Genomic DNA, 20,125 nt, shown 5'->3' with positions numbered 1-20,125 from the left:
CTTTAAGACTGCCTGTCTCCTTGTCACCGTGTAGAGTGTTATGAGTGCCTAGATTTATGTAGTATAAATCAACCAGTTCTTTTATCTTTTATGGCAAAATTGCCTTATGGTCAATTAGTTATGTGGCAAAAATATTTGCTGCAAAAATGCTTGTGGCAAAGATGTTTATGACCAAAATACTGAACACAGGCCAGGAGAACACAGTAAGAGATGAGAGAGAGAGAGAGAGAGAGAGAGAGAGAGAGAGGGAGAGAAACACTATATTGTGACACACCTATGAGTTTGGGTTTCATCCTGAAGCCAGTGGAGGTATAGCAGGATTGTAGCATGAATGGATTTTACCTAATAAAATTGCAGGTAGGCACACTGAAGGGGTAGGGAGAGAGGAGTGGGGGTGGGGATTGAGATTTAGATGGTGTGGGTCATTGGGTTCTGTATTCTACTGAGTGAAAGTACGGTCCAGCTTGAGTTTTGAGTCAGTTACTCTCTCTAGCAGCTCAGTTCCTGCATCCCTGGCTCAGGTCCATGGAGTGGCCGCTGTTGGTCTCAGTGCAGGAGCACCTTGGGTAGGGTTGGGCTTATGAGAGATATTGTGTTGATCTCCACCGTGGTGCCTCCCCAAGGGCTTCAAAAGGACAATTTGGACAGAATTTTTGCCTTTCGTGCTGTGTTTAGAGCCTAGCTCTCCTGTTGGCTGTCTTCCACTGTACTATAAGGTTGAAGCCAAGGGGTAACAGAGAAAAGTCCCTCCAACAACAGGGTAGACAGCACAGTACAAGGTGTTGTGGTGGGAAGCAGCCAAAGTACCCATAGACTGAGGATTCTTTGTCTTGAGAAAACAGAGAGAAAGATATCTGGGAGTGATTGGGTCACCTCAAGTGGCCAGGGATCAAGCCAGGAAATGCTGTCTGTGACTGGGACTCACAGATGTTTTTATTTTTCTCTCCAGAGAGCATGAATTCTGGCAGGCCTGTTGTCTCTTAAAACAACCAACTCTGCAATTAAAAGTCTACAGTCTTTAATGGTCTTGAGCCTCGTTCCAAAACACACCATTTCCAAAATGTCCAGGAATAGGGATGAAGCTGTTTAGTTTCTTTAAACAGGACTGAAAATTCCATTTGTAAAATGATGCGACTATGTTTTGTTTCATCTGTCTGACTACTCACAGTACCTAAGAATATATCACATGTGATTAAGATAAAGAAAAGAGAAATAAACACTATGGCAGTTAAGTTAAAAAAATTTTTTCTTTGATGCATCCTACAGGAGACCAGTGGAAATTTCAGTGCCTTCTGGCTAGCCAACTCCAATAATGAAAGAACACTTAAGGGAGGTAAAAAGGCACAGTAAGAATATATATGAAGTTGGAAGAACCATCTAGTGGCCACATATAATGGTCTTCTGGTTGTAGCCTTAGTAAGGCTATTTTTGTGGTGTGGGTGGGGGATCAAGTGCATTTCCTAAAACACTTGGCTGGGAGATGGGTGGCTCCATCCATGAAAAACCAGCCTTCAAGAGGAGGATCACTATACCCAGAGCGCCATTTAGAGTTTGAAACAAATTGTTCACCTTCCTAAAAATGGTACAGTGACCAAAATCATCAACTGCATAGCATAGGGTAGAAGTAAAGTTGTCTTCTTTTATGAAGGGGAAGAGACCCCTGTTTATTGAGTTTCCATCATGTACTAGGTACCCTATACTAGGACTATAGGTGCTAGAGTCCACTGTAGTGTTTGCACAACTGCACAGCCTCGGGCAAGTTGCTTCACACCTCTGTGCCTCTGTTTCCTCTTCTGTAAAATGGGAGAAATAATAGCAACACATTATTAAAGTTGTTTTGAGTACTTAACGAATTAAAACATGTTTAAGTGCTTCCAAAAGCTTGGCTTATAGTAAGCACTCAGTAGATGAGAGCTAGTATTATTTCATTTAATCTGGTCAGTGACACTAAGAAGTAAGTATTATTACACTCTTTATAGTGTGGAGGATGCAGAGGCTTAGGGAGACAGGTGACTTGCTCAAGGGCTCATGGTGGTCGGGGCTGGGGGTGGGGATTAAAGCTGGGAGTGTCCAGTTCTGCATCCTGCTCTCTTCCAGTACACTGGCTTCAGTTGCTGAGGCTGGCTCTGGACCAGAAGGACCAAGGCTGGGGAGCTGGGGGAAAAGTCCTCCTCTGTGTGAAAAGCCCCACAGAAAGGAGGTGGATGGGTAGAAAAAAATCCATCCTCAAAGATGCCTCCCATCCATCCCCAGTCATGCTTCCCCTGTGCTGTCTGACATGTGAGGTGCTGTTCAAAAGCTTTTCTCACTGGAGACCACAGACACCAGTCCTGCTGGGCCAAAATGGTGGTCCAAGCATCGAGTCAGGATATTCTTAATACATGTAGGCTGGATTTTTTTCTCCTTGGAGGGCCTCAGATTTGACCGTGAGCTTGTGGCTGCTATGTCAGCAGTTTCCTCAAATGTAATATCATCACTATTATTATTATTATTTTATGAAGGAAGATGAGTGGGAGCTGATCAGAATCTTGGAAAACTTTTGCCCTTACCAGAATATTAGCCATGTGATTCATTATTTATTTTTTTTCCTCCACTGTCTTTCTAAAATCTGGGACAAAAAAGTGCAGAAGTTTGTTGATCGGGAGCAGCTGGCTTTTGTAGTGGCTGTTTCTGGAATCTCTGGAAATAGGAATGGTTTTTTTCAAAGGTATGTTCTTGAAAGAAAGGTGAAATGCTCCAATGAATAGAACCTTTTGAATGAGAGTAGGATTCCTCATCCTCACTCTCCTCTCTCCCTTGCTCTGATGGGGGTTCCCTAGGGAGGCAGTAGGCGTCTTCCTCACATTTCAGGACCACATCAAGGATGAATGGGTGTGTGCGTGGTCCTTCTGTTGGAGTTACCTAGGCGGAGGGCGAGATGTAACCCCCTGGGAAGGTGACCAACAGAGTAAGGCAAACAAAGAGCCATTCACACACTGGAAGAGGTATTGAAGAGTGCACTACTTTTCCAGAATACTTCTACTCAACTGACAAGAAGTGATACACTGCTGGTGTATTCATTTATATGGCAAATATCGATGGAGCAGTTGCCATGGATGTACTAGGCTTGGTGAAAACAAATAGGGACAAACTACTGCACACGATGCTCTTGGTCTAGAAGGGGAAACACACATGAAAACAGTAATTATAATTCACTGTGGTCACTATAATCATGGGAACATGAGGGAGTTCCCCGGAAGCACAAGGGAAGAGGCCCCCCCTGTCTGAGTTTGAGTCCTCTCCAAAGCATACCTTGAGACAAGGATTTGAGAGTAAATTTGAGAGTGCAGGGAACAAAGGTAGAGGAGTAAAGAAGTTTACAGGGAAGCCTGCCAATAGGGTGCACCATACACCTGTGTATCAGTTAGTTATTGCTATGTAACAAATCACCCCAAACTTCATGCCTCAGAAAACCCACCATTTATTCAGCTCCAGATTCTGTGGCTCATCTGTTTGGGTCTTCTGGTCTCCTGGGCTCCTTCATGGACCTGCAGCCAACTTCATGTTGGCTAGGTGTCTCTGTTTGGGGGTCCAAAATCTAGAACACAGTGCACAAGGCCTCATGAGACCTGTTATAGAACTGGTCTGTTTTCACTTTTTGCCACATTCTGTTAGCCAAAGCAAAGTCACAGGGCCAGCCAGATTCAAGGGATGGGGAAATAAACTGTGCTTACCGCTGGGAGGAGCTATGTGTCATAAGACAAAGGATGTGAATAGAGAAAGGCTACCAATCAGCCCATCATACCCCGCTGCTGCAGGGGATTCTGGATCTTCATCCTGCAGGGGATTCTGGATCTTCATCCTGCAGGGAAACACTAGGGAATGGTGGGAAGCACACAGCTTAAAATTATTGCCTCTGAGGGGTGAAGGGGCTGGGGTGCTTGTACACCAGCTATGGAGAGTCATTGGTTGAGCACTACTCTGGGTTTGGGTGTGCCCTTCCAGCCTGTGACAGACAGCAGCCGGGTCTGGTTCTGAAGAAAGGTCCTTAGCTACAGAGATTCAGACACTGGCAGCTGGATGTCAGCAAGATCATTTGAAACAGTCTGAGGCGGGTGGCAAGGGCGTGGACGACGTCTTCTACACCCACTTTCTCAAAGAATCTCAGTTGATGCATTCATTCTGGAATTTCCAGCAGAAGTGTCATACTACCTTTTGACACCCAGGCTTCTTTCCACTAACTTGTGGGGAATGCTTTCTTTCCGCATTTCCAAACCCCTAACATTCTCCATTACTGTGGTAACTTGATTTCCTCTTGCATGTGTCTGCAACTTACTCTGTTTCCCCTTCTCTCCCGAGCGGCACTGTGTATCACCCACCTGCTGAAGGGCATTTGGCTGTAGTAAAAACCCATGAGCCAGGTACAGGGCTGGGAGCTTTGTTCCTGTTTTCCTGAGGATAGCAGCAATGGCAGGTGAGGGAAGTGTCCACGGCACATCTCAGGCAGAGAGGATCAGGCCTCTGCCCGCTCCATCATCCCAGGAGGGACCTGGGTGGAGCTGGGCCAAGCAGCTGTGTTGCTTTGCAGCCCTGGCTCCAGCCCAGCCCCAGGAGGAGCACAGACAGCGACTCCACTGTCCTACACAGTAACTCAGGCGGGGTGGAAAGAAGCCCAGCTCGAAGCTTCTTCATGGTTGGTGGTTCTCATGGATAGCATAGCATTTCAGATGCAGAACAAGAAGCTGATAGGCAGGGATTTGAGTCACTTTTCTGAGGTCAGAAAGAAAGCTCAGTAGCAGTGGCAGGAAAGAAAACCTGCTGGGAGGTTCCTGAGGCCAAGTCCAGTGTTCTAGCCATTAGACCTGTGGCCTCTGTCTTTAAATAGCCTGTTTCTTGCTCCCACTCTGACGCGCTGCTAACTAGTTGGAATGACTTTGGGGAATACCTTCCTATCTCTAGGAGGATCTGATTTGTAGTTTTCTAAAGGGTGGACCAGCCTTGGTGTGAGGCCCTACCACACATGAGCAGCAGAGATCCGTCCCAATGAATATTGGGTATCAGGGACAGCCCTCCCCCTGCTGAGCAGACACTAACCAAGATTTTCCATCTGGATGGTAAGAGGATGGGGAATCTGTAGAGGAGCCTTGAAGACAGAGCTGAGGGGTAACCATGGCAACCATAGAAGAGGCTGGGACCATGCTCACAGCTCCCTCCCCAGCCACCCAGGAAGGCTGGATCTACCTCACAGGTGTACCTAAGAAAATAGTATTTGCTAATATTTTCCTTGGCTTCCAAATAGATCCAACCATCAGAGGTTTTATGCGTAAGCATCTTTCCAGCAGGGCCAAAATGATATGGCTATCGTTTTCCTTCTCACTGGTCATTCAACCTAAGAAAAGGATTTACCAAAAGAATGTAGCAAATGAATCCTTCACTTCTCTCAGATCAAGAGCAAATGGAGCCACATGCTGTTGGGGTTTTTTTGTTTTGGTTTTTTTTGCTAAGATTTTTGCAGTTTATTCTGTGTGACTGTGGTGTTGGTCTCTTGCCACAAATGCTAGACGCACCCATCCTGGGGCAGACTTACTGGAAGAAAAGCCAAATTCCAAAGATGCACAGTTGTTTTGTTTTCTGAAGTAAATCTTCCCCCAAACGTATTTTTCTTGGACATGCCCTCTTATTAGCATCTCTCCCAAATTTGTTTACAGCCACCTGATATAACCTCAGGCAAATCAGAAAGTGGCCCCGCTTCTCTTGGTAGGTGGAAAACCAAAGACCACTTTGGCTTTCTCCCCAGAGGTCACTGCCCCTCCTCCCAGGGCCAAGGTGACAGGCTTAGGTAGAACATGAGCTGCCCAAAAATCACCTCATTGCAATTGCCATGAGAGGGAAGGTACTAGGTAAAGAACTTCTAGATTTTATGAGGCTTCCTCCCTGACTCCATTCCAGGTGATCTTGATCCAAAAATGATGAGGCTGGGTGGAGGCTGTTGGTGCCGCGCCCAGATCATTTTATGGTACAGGTGCCCCGTTCCCAGCTGCCATTAAGTGTCCCCTGCCAAGGCTCACAGCTGCCCTTCCTCTTATCTTGAGAAGGGCCCTTGCCTCATGGAAGTCACCTTGCCTGAGAGGTTACACCCATCCTGGGCAGCCCTCTCCAATGACTGCTGATTTAAGGTACAAAAAGCCAGCCTCTTGCCTCAAGTGCCAGTAACTCTATGCTGTGTTTTGTGCTCCAGAGCCCCCTGTGAATCAGGCCAAGGCTAGACTGTACCCAAGACCACCTTGGTCTTACTTGCATAGACTCTTCCCCACTCCAGTCCTGCTTCCCGTGGCATCCCTCACAACCACCCGAATCCTTCCTTGCTGCCAGGGAACCCCACCTGAGATGCTGGAGAGCTCACACCTCACAATCTGTTCCTTCTCAGATCTCCTGGCCAGGAAGTCTGAATCTTTTTCAGAACCGTGAGTTTCAAAAGGAAACCAAATTCAACGTATTTATCAGATATGAGTGGGGGAAAACAGTTGCCAGTGGGCTTTTATCTGCCCTCTTGGAATTGGAGGGTTTTTGGATTTTTAAAAACCAGGACTGTGGAGTGATGAGTAGGAGGTCCCTTCAGGGGGTGAGTGGGACTTTGTGTCTTTTAGGAATACTTCTGGTTGCTTCTTCCCCCAGGACTTTGTTTTTAAAGAGGACTATCCAGACGCAGGGATAAAAGGAGAGGGGCCCCCTGTGAGATACAGCTTTCATTGCAAAATGTCCTCCCTGTGGGAGCCAGAGCAGATACAGTCCTCAGGGCATAAAAGTCACGTGCTGCTCAGGTGAAGTGAGCAGCCTTCCTGGCCAGGAGCGCTGGCTCTTTTTTGAGAATGTTTACTGTGATAATGAGATTTGAACAGGAGGTGAATGCCATTGTTTCAGTCCACAATTGTGTTTCTTCAAGGTAAAAAAAAGACATTTTTTAAGTTTTCATATATTTTAAAATTTATTTATTTATGGCTGCGTTGGGTCTTCATTGCTGCACGTGGGCTTTCTCTAGTTGAGGCGAGCGGGGGCTACTCTTCTCGTTGCAGTGTGCAGGCTTCTCATTGCGGTGGCTTCTCTTGTTGAGCACGGGCTCTAGGCATGTGGGCTTCAGTAGTTGTGGCACACGCGCTCAGTAGTTGTGGCTCACAGGCTCTAGAGCACAGGCTCAGTGGTTGTGGCACAGGAGCTTAGTTGCTCCACGGCATGTGGGATCTTCCCAGACCAGGGATCGAACCCGCGTCCCCTGCATTGGCAGGCAGATTCTTAACCACTGCACCACCAGGGAAATCCCAAGTTTTCATATTTTTTTTCTGGAAGAAAATTGTTCTTTGTGTGGAAGAACACGATTCATTTAACCTCCTGAGCCAAGGAGGAGAAAATTCTCATTTACGCACCTCTCTGTCCAGCTTCCCCAGGTTCGTCGATTTTAAAGATGGCTCATGGTTAGACCTGGAAGAGTAGGATTGAGATGAAGGAAACCAACAGCAGTTACAAATCTCTTATTCTACACCTTTCAGAAATGCACATCTTCCTTTTCCTCCTGATGTCGGAGGCTAAGCATGCTGTCCATCCCTCCCTTTACCTGGCCTCTCATCATCATTGGTGACTCATCAGCACTGGGTTAGTCCCTCCCTCTCACTTGCCATAGGACACAGGTTCCTAACCTGAGGATATGGGTTCATATCCTCTTGGTGGTCTGCACTTTGAATTCATGGGGTCTGTGAATTTAGATAGGAAAACAATCACAGCTTTATTTTCACTAACTTCAAAGTAAAATTTAGCATCGTAGTCAATTGTCAATGTAGACGACGAAACAGAGTAACATTAGCAGGACCTGTGACTGTCACACATAGAAATCACTGATATTTTCACATCAAGTTACAATGTTGCACATATTTCAAAATATCATTCACATTCATCTCTACTTCAAAGTTATGGTAGCTATGTGATCTACCGCCAAACCTTATTATTCAATGTTATTTTAAAAACCCATATTCATAAACCACATATTTTTAAACATAATTATCACTGTATAGCTGGGTTTTTTATAACTCTATTTTTCATTTTATGCATTTAAAAACATTTTGAAAAGGGGTCCATTCACTTCACTAGACTTCCAAGAGTATCTGGTGACAAAAACAGGTTAAAAACCCCTGTTCTAGAAGTTTTCCCTGATTTGGGGAAAAGATACATGTTGGAGAAACAAACCTTTTGCTCTGCTTACCGGAATAGACAAAAGATTTTTATTATAATATCCAGAACTGAGACTTTATTATAAGGCCTGTGTCATATTATCACACATTTTTCTCTTTTTTTAACGTGGGATCAAACCTAGAAGCCGCTGGAGGAAGTAGTTCCCGGACCCTGTAGCTCCCAGCGTCTATGATACACTGGTGATGAAGTAAACATTCATTCCTTGTTTGGGTTTGTTAAAGACACGGGTAACTGTCTATCACAGCTTTGATGAGCTCAAGAAAACCAACGCTTCAGGCCCAAAGCAGAGAAACTGGGTATCGTGGTGAATGTGGTAGCCACTTTGTGCACAAATGGGCACATATGTGGTTGTTTGAAGTGCTGCATCTGGAGTGTCTATTCTTGTTTCTACCTTTGGGGACCCAGGTGGGAAGAGCCACTTTCCTCTGGCCCCTATGACTGCTCACCTCACAGGAAGAAGTTTCCAAATCAGGGAGGCTTGTAATTTCAATACGCTTTATTGTCTGTGACCATTTACATTCCCCATTTGGTTCTTGAGCTAGAAACAGGGAAAAATGATGGCCATGACAGAGTTATTTGTGGAGGGACCACAGTGGCCCTGCCGACTTGGGCTCTCTTGAGTTGTCTGGCCTGCGTCATGAAGTGCAGGTTCACTTCTTGCATTTTAAATGCATGTTGGCTGAGTTTAACGGGCGGTGTGTGTGGTGCAGGGTGGCACTGGGCCGCTGCTGGTCAGGTCATCCATTGCTGCACACCATCCCCGTCATGGCATCAGACCTCTGGGCAGCCCGCAAATTTGGGGAATTCCTCTGCCCCCCAAAGTACTCTTTGTCTTTAATCCAGTTGTTATAGTTGGTGAACCTGATTTGTTCCAGATGTTGTAAGATTTAGTGATTCCGGAAACTACTCCTCAAGTCGAGGCTGATGAGGATTTGAATTCCTCTGTTCGCTGGAAACCAGCAGTTCTTTTCACAGTTAAGCAGATGGGGCAGGAGGAGGGAGCCTAAGCTTCTTGGAGGGGCAGGGAGGGCCCTCGGGCTTCTCATGTCTGCCTTGTTAGAAAGAAGGTAGCCTTTGAAGCAAATACTGATTCTGTAACTAAATGAGTTATTAAATGAGCCAGAGCTGGGGCCACATTGATGCTAGCAAAATCAGTGAGGATATATAGACATTTTTTTTTTTTTTAAGTAACACATATTTACATGAACGATCTGAATGTTACTAAGGAAACCACTATTTTAGTTCAGATCACCTTAGTAAATACTTTTCTCTTACTTTATGAGCATAAAACCATCCAAAGGGGCTACGTATGAGGGAGATAGAGGTATTTCTGATTTCACATAAGTGGTTTTCAAAGCAGAAATTCACTCCCAGGAATCATTTCCCTGACCCTCTGTAAACTTTAGTTGACATGCCTTACAGAGGTGCCCCGTGATCTCTGTCTGGAGTTAATAGCCATGTGGGTCTGTTTTGCATGATTAGAAGGGATTTATAAAGCATGGCAAGATGTGAAGCACATCTCAAACTCTATGTATAATAGCCCACTGTTGGAGGAGGTTGAAACCTACACCCGTACAGATAGCATATTCTGTTTAACAGAGTATTATTGGTTTATGCAGTTTTTGAGGATATAAACAATATGAATACTAAAGCTCCTTAAAATTATAGATTTAAAACAAAAGCAGAAAGTAATTAATGTAGATTGTTGCTGTTTAGATTTTTTTTAAGTGTATTTGAAAGTAGACAAATGCCCAGATAGATGGTGGTGGGAGTCTGGGACAACCTGTGTAAGTGACCCAGGGATTCAGCTGCAGTCCAGCCAGGTGACTGGGGTGTGTATCCAGGGAAACCAAAGTCAGGAGGAGAAGCTGAGTGCTGACAGAGCTATGTGCGTTGGGCACACCTGAGAAGCAGGTGGGTCCCTGACGTGGCACTGAGTTTTGAACAAAGCAGAATAGGTTGCAGGTTATAAAATAAGGGGATCCTGAGCTGGTCGGTATGAGGATCATCAAATGGGTTAGATCAGATGATTGTGGGGTGAGGCTGTAAACCACAGGAAGTTTCCCCTGGCCTGGGCTTTTGTGGGGCCAGCTGTACGATAACCACAGGACAAGATGAATAGTTGGGCAAAAGTAACAGCTCCTACCATTCTAGAATATATTAAAATATAAAACAAGATTAGATTTGATTTCTTAAAAGGGTACATTTTAGGTACAATATCTTTTTTGGGCATTTCTTGGTGATTCTTTTGACCAAAAAATATGTTTTTACCAAAAAAAAAAAGTGATATCTTTTTTGGTGGTCTTAGTTAATAAAATAAATTCCTAAATGTTTGCCATAATAGCTAGAACCTTCAAAATCAGGAAACTTTAATGACTTTTCATGGCAGTGAAAATTGGTATTTGGATTTTATATACTTTGATGTTTCAGTGAGTTCTATAAGAATAGGCAGTAAAACTATTAAAGTAACTAACTAACAAAGTAAAACTAACTAAAATGAGCCAGCAATACAAAAACAATTCCCATCCCTGTAGGAAGGAGGAACTTTGGAGCTTACACTGGAACATTCCGTGGGGACTGAATCCTTTGTAGTCCCTTGCTGGAACTCAAGGTTTCCTTGTCCAGAGTTCCATCGCATGAAAATTGGGGAAAGGATGGCTTCCCTAACTTATTGCAAGCTGAGAGTAAGGGACTAAGAATCTAAAAACATAGCGCATTTATCTGTTCCCCACCTTTCTTTGCTCTGTTCATAGGAGCCTGACTCTGAAAAACTACATTTCCCAGGCTCCTTTGCCAAACAGACTTCCTGTTAAGTTTGGCCAATGAGAGCACCGTTGAGAGGCTGAAGGGAGGGAGAAGAAGGGTCAAGGTATTTCTCCCAACCTCACCCACTTCATGCAGCATCTCTGGTAATAGCTACATCCCCTCTGTGGTCTCAGCCTCTTCTTGGCAGTCCCAGCTCTGGTCACAACCTCCTCCCTCAGTCCCTCCAGCTTCATGGATAATAGTTACTTCTAATCTCTGGTTTTCCTCATCTCCCCTTGTTTTCTCTTTTGGCTTTTCTGGCACCTTTGTTCCTAGTTCCCCGTTTTAATCTCTTCCAGTGAACTACCTGGCATGGACTCTGTTTTGCTAGCTGCACCCTGACTGATACAGTGTGTTTGAATCCTGGCACTTCCATTAGGTAAACTGGTACTACCACTAATTACCCAATAAGTTCCTAAGTCACTTATATCACTTGGTACTCAATGTCATTGCAAAATAGGGAGGAGATTGCTCTATAATCAATTCTGAAGTCCTTTTCAGCTTTAAAAGACCATGAGTCTCTAAACTTTGATCTTATAAAACTGTGTGTATCACTCCACGTCTGACTCGGAGATGTTTTTATCATTTACTCCCCAGGACATGGCTTAGCCTTCATAATATTCTATGTGTACAGAATATGGTGAAGGCATTCCCAGTGGCTTCTTACCTCTAAAGGCTGATGTTGGCAGCTTTTTCCTTTGGAGACATAAAAATGTTGGGATTTTGAGAATGGGTTTATACAGTTTTGTATAGATTGCTAAGGAGTTGCCTGTGTCACAGAGGCGAGGCCTCCAGTCTGGCTCTTTGAATGCAAGTGCTTCTGTAATGAAGAATCTCAGGGGCTTTGAAGCAACTCTCAGATGCAGCAGTAGGCTTGACTGTAAAAACTCTCATCCTGTAGAGGTGAACAGAGGCTGAAGACCAATCACTGTAATGACATTCTAGGACAAAGTGGTGTCAACACTTGCGCCTTGGAGGTATTGACAGCTGCCCTCCTGGGTTGCGAAGCCAAGGACAGCCCCTTATAGAGTGCCTGCCCTGCAAAAATGGGTTCAGAAATTTGTGCTTGCTGCCATTTGTGTCTTCTCTAATTGGTCCCTAGTCATTCTCCCCAAAGTGAATTGCACTGGGGAAGCTCAGAAATATATACTCCTCAGATTCAGCAAGGGTGGTGTGCTATGTGACTTACCTTAAGGTGCACTGGTTTAGGGCAGGGACAATATTAAAAATAGTTAACAACCTGCACAGCAGGCATACCTACCTTTTAGAAGCAGTCACCAGGCATAGACAACCAGAACAGTGCCCCTGGTGCAACCCACTGGCGGTCAGCCCTGGGTTAGGGGTGTGTTCAGTCACCCATACCTATGTTTCCTGGAACCATGGGAAGAAACGGAGACTATGGCACCTGAGGTGGATCCTTGTGACGGTGGCATGAGAAGGAAAGTGAACAGGATGTGGATCACAAGGGGTGGAGTGGGGTTTCTCGAAGGCCTGGAGCCCCTTTCAGATGGTCAGAGATAACAGGATTAGCTGATCTGACCTGCCAGAAACAGGCCTTATTCACCAGGTCATAAAGCTGGCATAGGGCCCCACCACAGGCACTGTCAACACTGTCAAATCCCTTTACCGTTATGTGCTGGCCTGGCGTCCGGCTCCCAGAACTGCATCTCTCTGCCTACTCTACCCACCGGATAGCAGTCAGGTAGCAGGCCAGAGGTGCTGGGAATAGATGCTCTCCCTTTCCCACATCATCCCTCAACCAGTGACTGGAGTTGGCACATAAATTCTTCCTTCATTGCACAGATGCGACAACTCAGGACATTCCTTATGGCCTAGATCTGTGTGGTTTACCTCCTTTTTGCACCACATCACATGTAACCAATGAGGTTCCCCTGCCCAGTGTACAACTTGGGGCATCACATTTTGGTAAAAGTCAAAATTATCTTCTGGGGCAGAAAAGTACATATGTGGGACACCTTTTTTTTTAATTTTTACAATATTCATTACAGCATTTTATAAGCAAGTGAGTTTCAGGAGCTAAATATTATCAATTTTATGTCTTTAAATACTCAATTTTATTTTTACCCCAGTTTATTTTCCCTAGACCTCTATTTTGCAAGTAACATGAGCAAATCTGTGCCATTGAAACTTAATTACAGACAACCATATTATATGTTAAAAGTACAATACATAGAATTTGCTGAGAATTTAGAACAGTGCTGACCAATAGGCTTTAAACTTTTTAAACTTTCTGGTAGCCACATTGAAAAATTAAAGTGGAACTGGTGCGACAAATTTTATTTAGTGTATCAAAAATCATTTAAACATGTAATTAATACTAAAGCAGTGATTGAGTTTTTTTCTTTTTTTTTTGCGGTACGCGGGCTTCTCACTGTTGTGGCCTCTCCCGTTGCAGAGCACAGGCTCCAGACGCACAGGCTCAGCGGCCGTGGCTCACGGGCCTAGCCGCTCCGCAGCATGTGGGATCTTCCCGGACCAGGGCACGAACCCGTGTCCCCTGCATTGGCAGGCGGACTCTCAACCACTGCGCCACCAGGGAAGCCCTGATTGAGATTTTTAAATCCTTTTTTGTTTTATTGCACTAAGTCCTCGAAATCTGGTGTGTATTTTACACTAATTCAGACGTGCCGCATTTCCAGTGCTCAAAAGGCACATGTGACCAGTGGCTACCATATCTGACAGCACAGGTCTAGAACATACTATGTTGTCTCACTTAGTAGATGAGAGAGCTGGGGTAATTATACACCAATTCTCATCAGTCATTGTTTGAGGGCTGCTACAGGGAATGTCAGGGGCTTAATTCTTAGGCATTTAGCTGGCCTGTAGCAAAAGGTCCTCCGGCAAAAGATGGGGATGCTGGCAGATGGAATTGCAGCCTTGGAGGCTGTAGAGATAAGACGCCCAGGGACAGGAGCAGAACCACCCATACATAGCCTACTACGTTTTGCAATACCTTCACTTTGGTGCCTTGTTATTTATTAACAAATTATTTGCAACACACCTGGCATTGGTGACTCAAGATAACTGTTAAGTTTACTGGCCTAGAGGATAAACTCAGCACTCTGACATTCAAGGCCCATGGGAATCTGGACACAGCCTACACATTCTATCAGTATTGTCCTACCCATCTTATTGCTAAGAATGTCCTTTTCCTGCCTCTTTCCATGTTATTTCTGAGTCACTTCCATCCCTTTATCTTTTGTTTACTTTTTTCTCTGCCTGGAATGTCCTTCCTATTTGTCTGTCCCCCCATTTGCTCCTCATCCTTTAAAATTTGCTCATTTTCTACATCTCTCAGGGAACTTCTTACAGCAACATCAGTCTACAGTGATTTCTTTGCTCTGGATTTCTCTTGCCTCTTACACTGCACCTGTTCTTTTGGCGTGACTTGTCTTATCAGCTTCATGGTGCATCTCCTTCACATAATAATTTATTTGGTGCCTTGTGCTCATATTCCTCATAGGAAGACATCCGATGAACAACTGTGGTTTTATGTGGGTTTTTTCATGTTTGTAATTTTAAGCACTAAAAGTTGAAAAGCTATGATAGTTGTCAACAAAGTGCCAAGAGGGAGATTGTCCAACATAGCTGCTGAAGGCATCTGGAGTCATCCTGAATGCCTCCACCAATTTCAAGGAAAATTGTCAAGAGGAAAAATAAGCACTCACAATAGCTTTTGTAAAGAGATGACAGCACCCAGTATTCTAAATATTCTAAATGGTAAGAAGGCAACTACGATTTCATTTCTCATCCTATACCCGAATAAGTGTTATGTAACTTTTATACCGTTTAGTTGTATTTTTATGTACTTTAGGAGCAATGCCACACAGGGAGAATCGCTGGCCCAGGAGTTAGGAGGGCTGCCTGGCTCTGCCACTATCTTCTGTGTGGCCTCAGGGAAGTGGTTAATTCTGGCCTTTATCTGCAAAATGATGACTCAAATGAGTCCCCATCCAGCTGTCAAGTTCCATTTCTGATTTTATGATGTCTGCTCATTTTTAAGACTAGGAATTGTTTATGATTTTAAATTACAGTGGCTATAATTTATGTCACTGCTTTTATGGCACATTGTTGAGGATATCTGTGATTTGTTGGATGCTGAATCCTTACTCAGGAATGTGGCCCCCGATTTTGACATTTCTCCTATGGGAGAACATGTTCTGCTTCACAGTGTCCTTTTTAATATGATTTCCATGAATGGAGAAACCAGTGTGTGTGGGTGTGGGTGTGGACAATCGGTCTTAGCCAAATTTTTGTTGACAGGGCTATCATTCCATTAATTGTAGGATTCATGGTTCACTTCCTTGATAATACTTTGCGTAATATCCCCGATGGCCCTCCCCTAACCCCACTGTCCCTGCAGAATCCCTTCTTTGTCCTCTCATCGCATACAGGGTCTCGTAAGGGTCTCATAAGGATGTTTGCTTATCCCTAAGGGTCGGCAGGTAGCACATATTGACATTAACTTATGTCGCACATGTTTGTTTCCTCCACTAGACTGTGAATTCCTTGAGGGCTGGAACCTGTATCCTTGGTGCCTAAATTGAGAAGGTAGTTTTAAAAAGTGATGGATGGATAAATGATTAGAAAGAGGAAGGGAGGGAGGATGGAAGGAGGAAGGCAGGAAAGGAAAGAGTAGGTGGATTTGGCTGCCCTGTAGTATTACCCTAGTTGTCATTATCAAATATAGTTGTGGTTCATAAATATAATGTCAGTCTTAATGACAGTATAACAGGAAGTTTTGTGAACTCAAATACAGTTGACTAGAATGTGCTTGACTTAACCCCTGTCTTAGCATCCTTTACTCAGGCTAAATTTAAACTAGCAGCAAAAGAAAATAAAAGTATTATATTCTATAAAAGACAGATTATAACCACGTTATTTAAATAAGGTCATTGTTTATATCTTTAAGACTTAAGGAAGGTCTAAAATGATCTAATAGAAAATTATTAAACACCAATTTAGCTGCTTTAGTTTCTTTCCTTAGTATCTTCACCAAAGAATTACCTGCATAAAACTGTTTCTGTGATGGTAGAAAAGAATTTGCTTTAGTGACCTTTAATGGTTCAGCATAGGATGATTTGGTATGGAAATGTATTGCATTTACCCAATAAGGAACTTTGAATGGTATGTGTTTTTAATGTACAGTAATGAGTGAGGTCAAAGTACAGTTTCTACAGTGATCCTCAGGTACCACACGACCACTAAGATGCCCGTAGCAGCATCTGACATTTGGAGTATTGAATGAATTGGCACTAAACTTCAATATAAACCCAGCATGTTCACAAACAGCTGCTGTAAGATGTATTAGAACAGTTATATTTATTATTTTTGATAAAACATGAGCAAGATGTTTCAGCAGGCTGTATGTGTGCTGTAAGATAAACTTTATAGAAACTGTACAGTTTGTACCTTATGTTAGTGACTAATCATGCCTTTCATATAAAAGTACACCAGAGTCATTGGTGTACATAGAAATCTGACCCACTTAAGAGACTGCAGAATCAAATTAGAATTAATGGGAAAATTTCTCAGAGACTAAAATGCCTTGAAAATTAGAAAGATTGTTCTTCAGTAAATCAGAAAGCACCCGTGGAATGTTTAGCACAAAAACACTGTGCCTCATTGTTTTACTCTTTTAGCAGTCCCGTCCGAGACGTTGGTCTTCACGGAATCCTGTTTTTTTTCAGATGTCATTAAATGACATTTCTTGCCAAAGCCCTTCCTGGCTGAGCTGGAGATTATATAAGAGTTGTAGCTCAGACAGCCTTCATGATGAAGGAAGTTTGGCACCAGCTCCAGCATAGCACCTCCATGGCCTGGTGACCTTGATCAGAGTGGACTCCCCTGTGGGGGGCTCGGCATCTTCACCTGTAAATGTAAAGATTGAACTCATGATCTGTTGTGGGGAGGTCATGCATGCCATTCATTCATTCAGCAAGGGTTTGTTGAGCACCTACTGTGTGCCAGGCACCATTCTATCCCTGAGGGTTCAATGATGAGCAAAACCAGACAGAAGTCCCTGCCCCCTGGTGCCTAGATCCTAGTGGGGAGAGAGATCATCCTTAATCAAACAGCCACATAAATATGTCATGACAATCTTGGGAAATGCCATGAAGGGCTGGTGGAGCCCTGCGGCTGAAGAAGCTCATAATAGGGAGATTTATTTCACCCAGACGGGAGACCAGAAAGGGCATCCTAAGGGTGTGACAGGTGAGGGGCTGGAGAACGCAGGCAACGGTGGAGAGGGACGGGCTTTGAAGGCACAGGAGGCACTGAGTTCTAAGCTCAGCAACTTGACCACCTTATCTCCCTGCATCTCGATTTCCTCATCTGTAAAAATACAGCTGACATCAGGAACTTTTCATGCTGTCATGCTGTTGAAGGTTTCAGGACAACTTGTTTGCAAGTACCCAGCACCAGGCAAACTACATTGCATTGCATTTCTAAGAATAGCTTTGGAAGCAGAGATCTACTGTTTTGTACGTGAACTTTCAGATGTGAAGAAAGAGTGAAAACAGCTTTGAGCCTTCTTTTGTTAAAACGTCTGAGTTTGCTTTCAGCCCTGGGAGGTCCCTGGCTTCCCTTAATCATAGAGCCATGTTTGCCTTACTTGACTTTGAAAACCTGGGAATGACCTTGCTGCCTGATTAAGTGACAGAGGCTTTAGGGGCTGGCAGAAGATTAGACATCCCTGGCCTGATCCCTTGCCGTTTACACACAAGGGAAGGAGGCTGATCACATGAATGACAAAACTGGAGTGAGCAGGCAGCCCCTGCCCCCATGGTCCTGGGCTTTTCTGTCTTGTCTCTCTGCTTAATATTTCATTTGGAAACTATGGATACTTTCTGAGGCTACTTGTGGGTGCTTAGGCAATTCCTTCTTGAGATAACGCAAGGCTAATGCTCTCAACTCTTCAAGGCCTAGAATTACTTCTTTAATCTTAAAAAAGCAAACAGGAGGACAGAAATAACCCATCAATTGTTTAAAATGAAAATGGCCAACAATAATAAATAATTGCCACAATAATAGGTTGAGGTCAGGGTCTTCATTTACTGGAGGCCATTCAAGAATTTGAAACTTTTCTCCAAGTTAATTTTTCACATCTTGTTTGGATCCTCAGAGCTCTTGCTTCCAAAACCAAGGCCATCAGATCTCTCATTGCACGTTATTCTTGTTGACGTGCCAGTCATGCAGGAAAGTGAGGTCCTCTCTTCATGGATGGGTAATGATGATCCCCTCCCCCCAAAAAATGCATATTTCAAAGTTTTATAGCCTACTGAGATTTTGGAGAGTTCTCTTCTCTTTCATGCTGTATTAATGGTTGCAAACAACAATAAACATGTGCTTGTTAATTTAAGTGGAAAAGGAATTTATTGGAAGGATATGGGTTGGTTCAGAGCCTAGGCAGGAGGGAGAGGCAAGGCTTAGCCCAGGATGCCAACCCTGGGCTGTCAACTCCTCTGCAACCACCTCAGATGATCTCAGAGGGCCCTGGTGTCATTGGGCAGCCCTCAAAATTCGTGGCCCCAGTTGGCAGCATCCACCCCCCACACTGAGGCCACTTGACCACCCTTAGATCACGTGACTGCACTTAGTTAAGTGCCCACACTTGAATGACCAAGAGAAGGGCAGAGGGAGGGTCTGCCCCTTTTCTGCTGATAGTTCTTCCACCTCTCTTGAGATTCCCCCCAAACAAAAACGTGTCAGGATGCTGAGTGGCCAAAAGTAAGAACTGTCCGTTACTCAAACCCTCATATGCTTGATGACATCTGCCACTAACTGGCTGGCCAGTCAAAGATCGGCCTCCAATGTGAATTTATTTTGTCCAAAACTCACATTCTCTAATAATCATCAGCCTCACGTGCATCTTCATCCTTGTCATCATCCTCACCACCATCATCCTCATGCCGTTGATGGTCCATTCACTCCCCCGCTCTCCTGGGCTGCCATTTCCCTCCATCTCCTCACCCTTCAAATATTCCCCTCTCCCCCTCTCCCTTCCCAGTCTTTGACGCTGCTTCTATTTCACTGCAAAGTGGAAGCAATCACAGGGGAACTTTCATTTGTTCCTGCCACCCTTCTACTGATGCATCTGGGCCATGCGCTCCACTTTCTCACTTCGTACCAGCTGAGGCCTGCCCCTCCGTTTGTTCACCAGGCCATCCAGCAGCTGTGCCCTGTCATGTCTTTATTAATTGTCCCGTCTAGTAGATCTTTCCTGTGATCATGTAAATATGCCATGATAATTCCCATCTGAAAAGAAAAAAACAATTCCCTTGAGCCCACTTCCCCCACCAGCTGTCAATCCTATTTCTCTGCTTTCCTTTATAGAAAAATTCCTCCAAAGAGTCAGCTTTATAGAAAAATTTCCTTTATAGAAAAATTTCTCCAAAGAGTCAGCTGTGCTTATTGTTTCCATTTCTTCTCCTCCTACCTCTCTCAGACCAACTCCGATCATCCCTGTCACTGCACTTCAGCAGTTCTTATCAAGATCACCAATGGCCTCCAGATGGCTAATTCCAGTGGCCAGTTCTAATTCCTCATGTTAGATTACCACATTTGACGAAACCGATTACTCCTTTCTTGAAGCATGTGGCTGCTTGGAGACTGTCTCTCTTGGTTTTCCTCCCATCTCCTTAGCCACTCTTTTTCAGTCTCCTTTGCTGGCTCCTTGTCATCTTTAGCTCCTAAACATGAGACCCCCTTCTCTAGTTACATGCATTCCCTAGTGATCATTTCTAGTCCACCCAAATGCATACCTCCAACCCTGACCCCTCCTTCCACTCTAGACCCTTACATCCAACTATCTCAGCATCTCTTCTTGAAAATCCAATAGGCATTTGGATTTTCTCTGCTGACCTTCTATACCCATGGTCTTTCCCATCTCAATAAGTGACCCCTCTTCCCTTCATCCAATCCATAAGCAAAATCTGTTGGCACAACCTTTGAGACATCCAGAATATGACCTCAGCTTCTACATTGTGGTCTGGGCTGCCATCTTCTTACACCTGAATTATTACAAGTACCTTCAAACCAAGCTCTCTCCTTCCCCCCCACCAACCACTCACTCCAGACA

General features: G+C 44.3%; 1 protein-coding gene across 2 annotated transcripts in view; it reads left to right on the top strand.

Annotated features, from left to right (window-relative positions):
* Nucleotides 1-20,125, top strand: part of ITGA9 (integrin subunit alpha 9) — a 350,116-nt gene that overhangs the window by 196,892 nt on the left and 133,099 nt on the right. The gene's annotated exons all lie outside the window — the stretch shown is intronic.

This window comes from Globicephala melas, chromosome 11 (assembly GCF_963455315.2).
Source record: "Globicephala melas chromosome 11, mGloMel1.2, whole genome shotgun sequence".
Lineage (NCBI taxonomy): Eukaryota > Metazoa > Chordata > Mammalia > Artiodactyla > Delphinidae > Globicephala > Globicephala melas.
The sequence above is the reverse complement of the archived record's forward strand: the minus strand, read 5'-3'. Positions and strand labels throughout refer to the sequence as shown.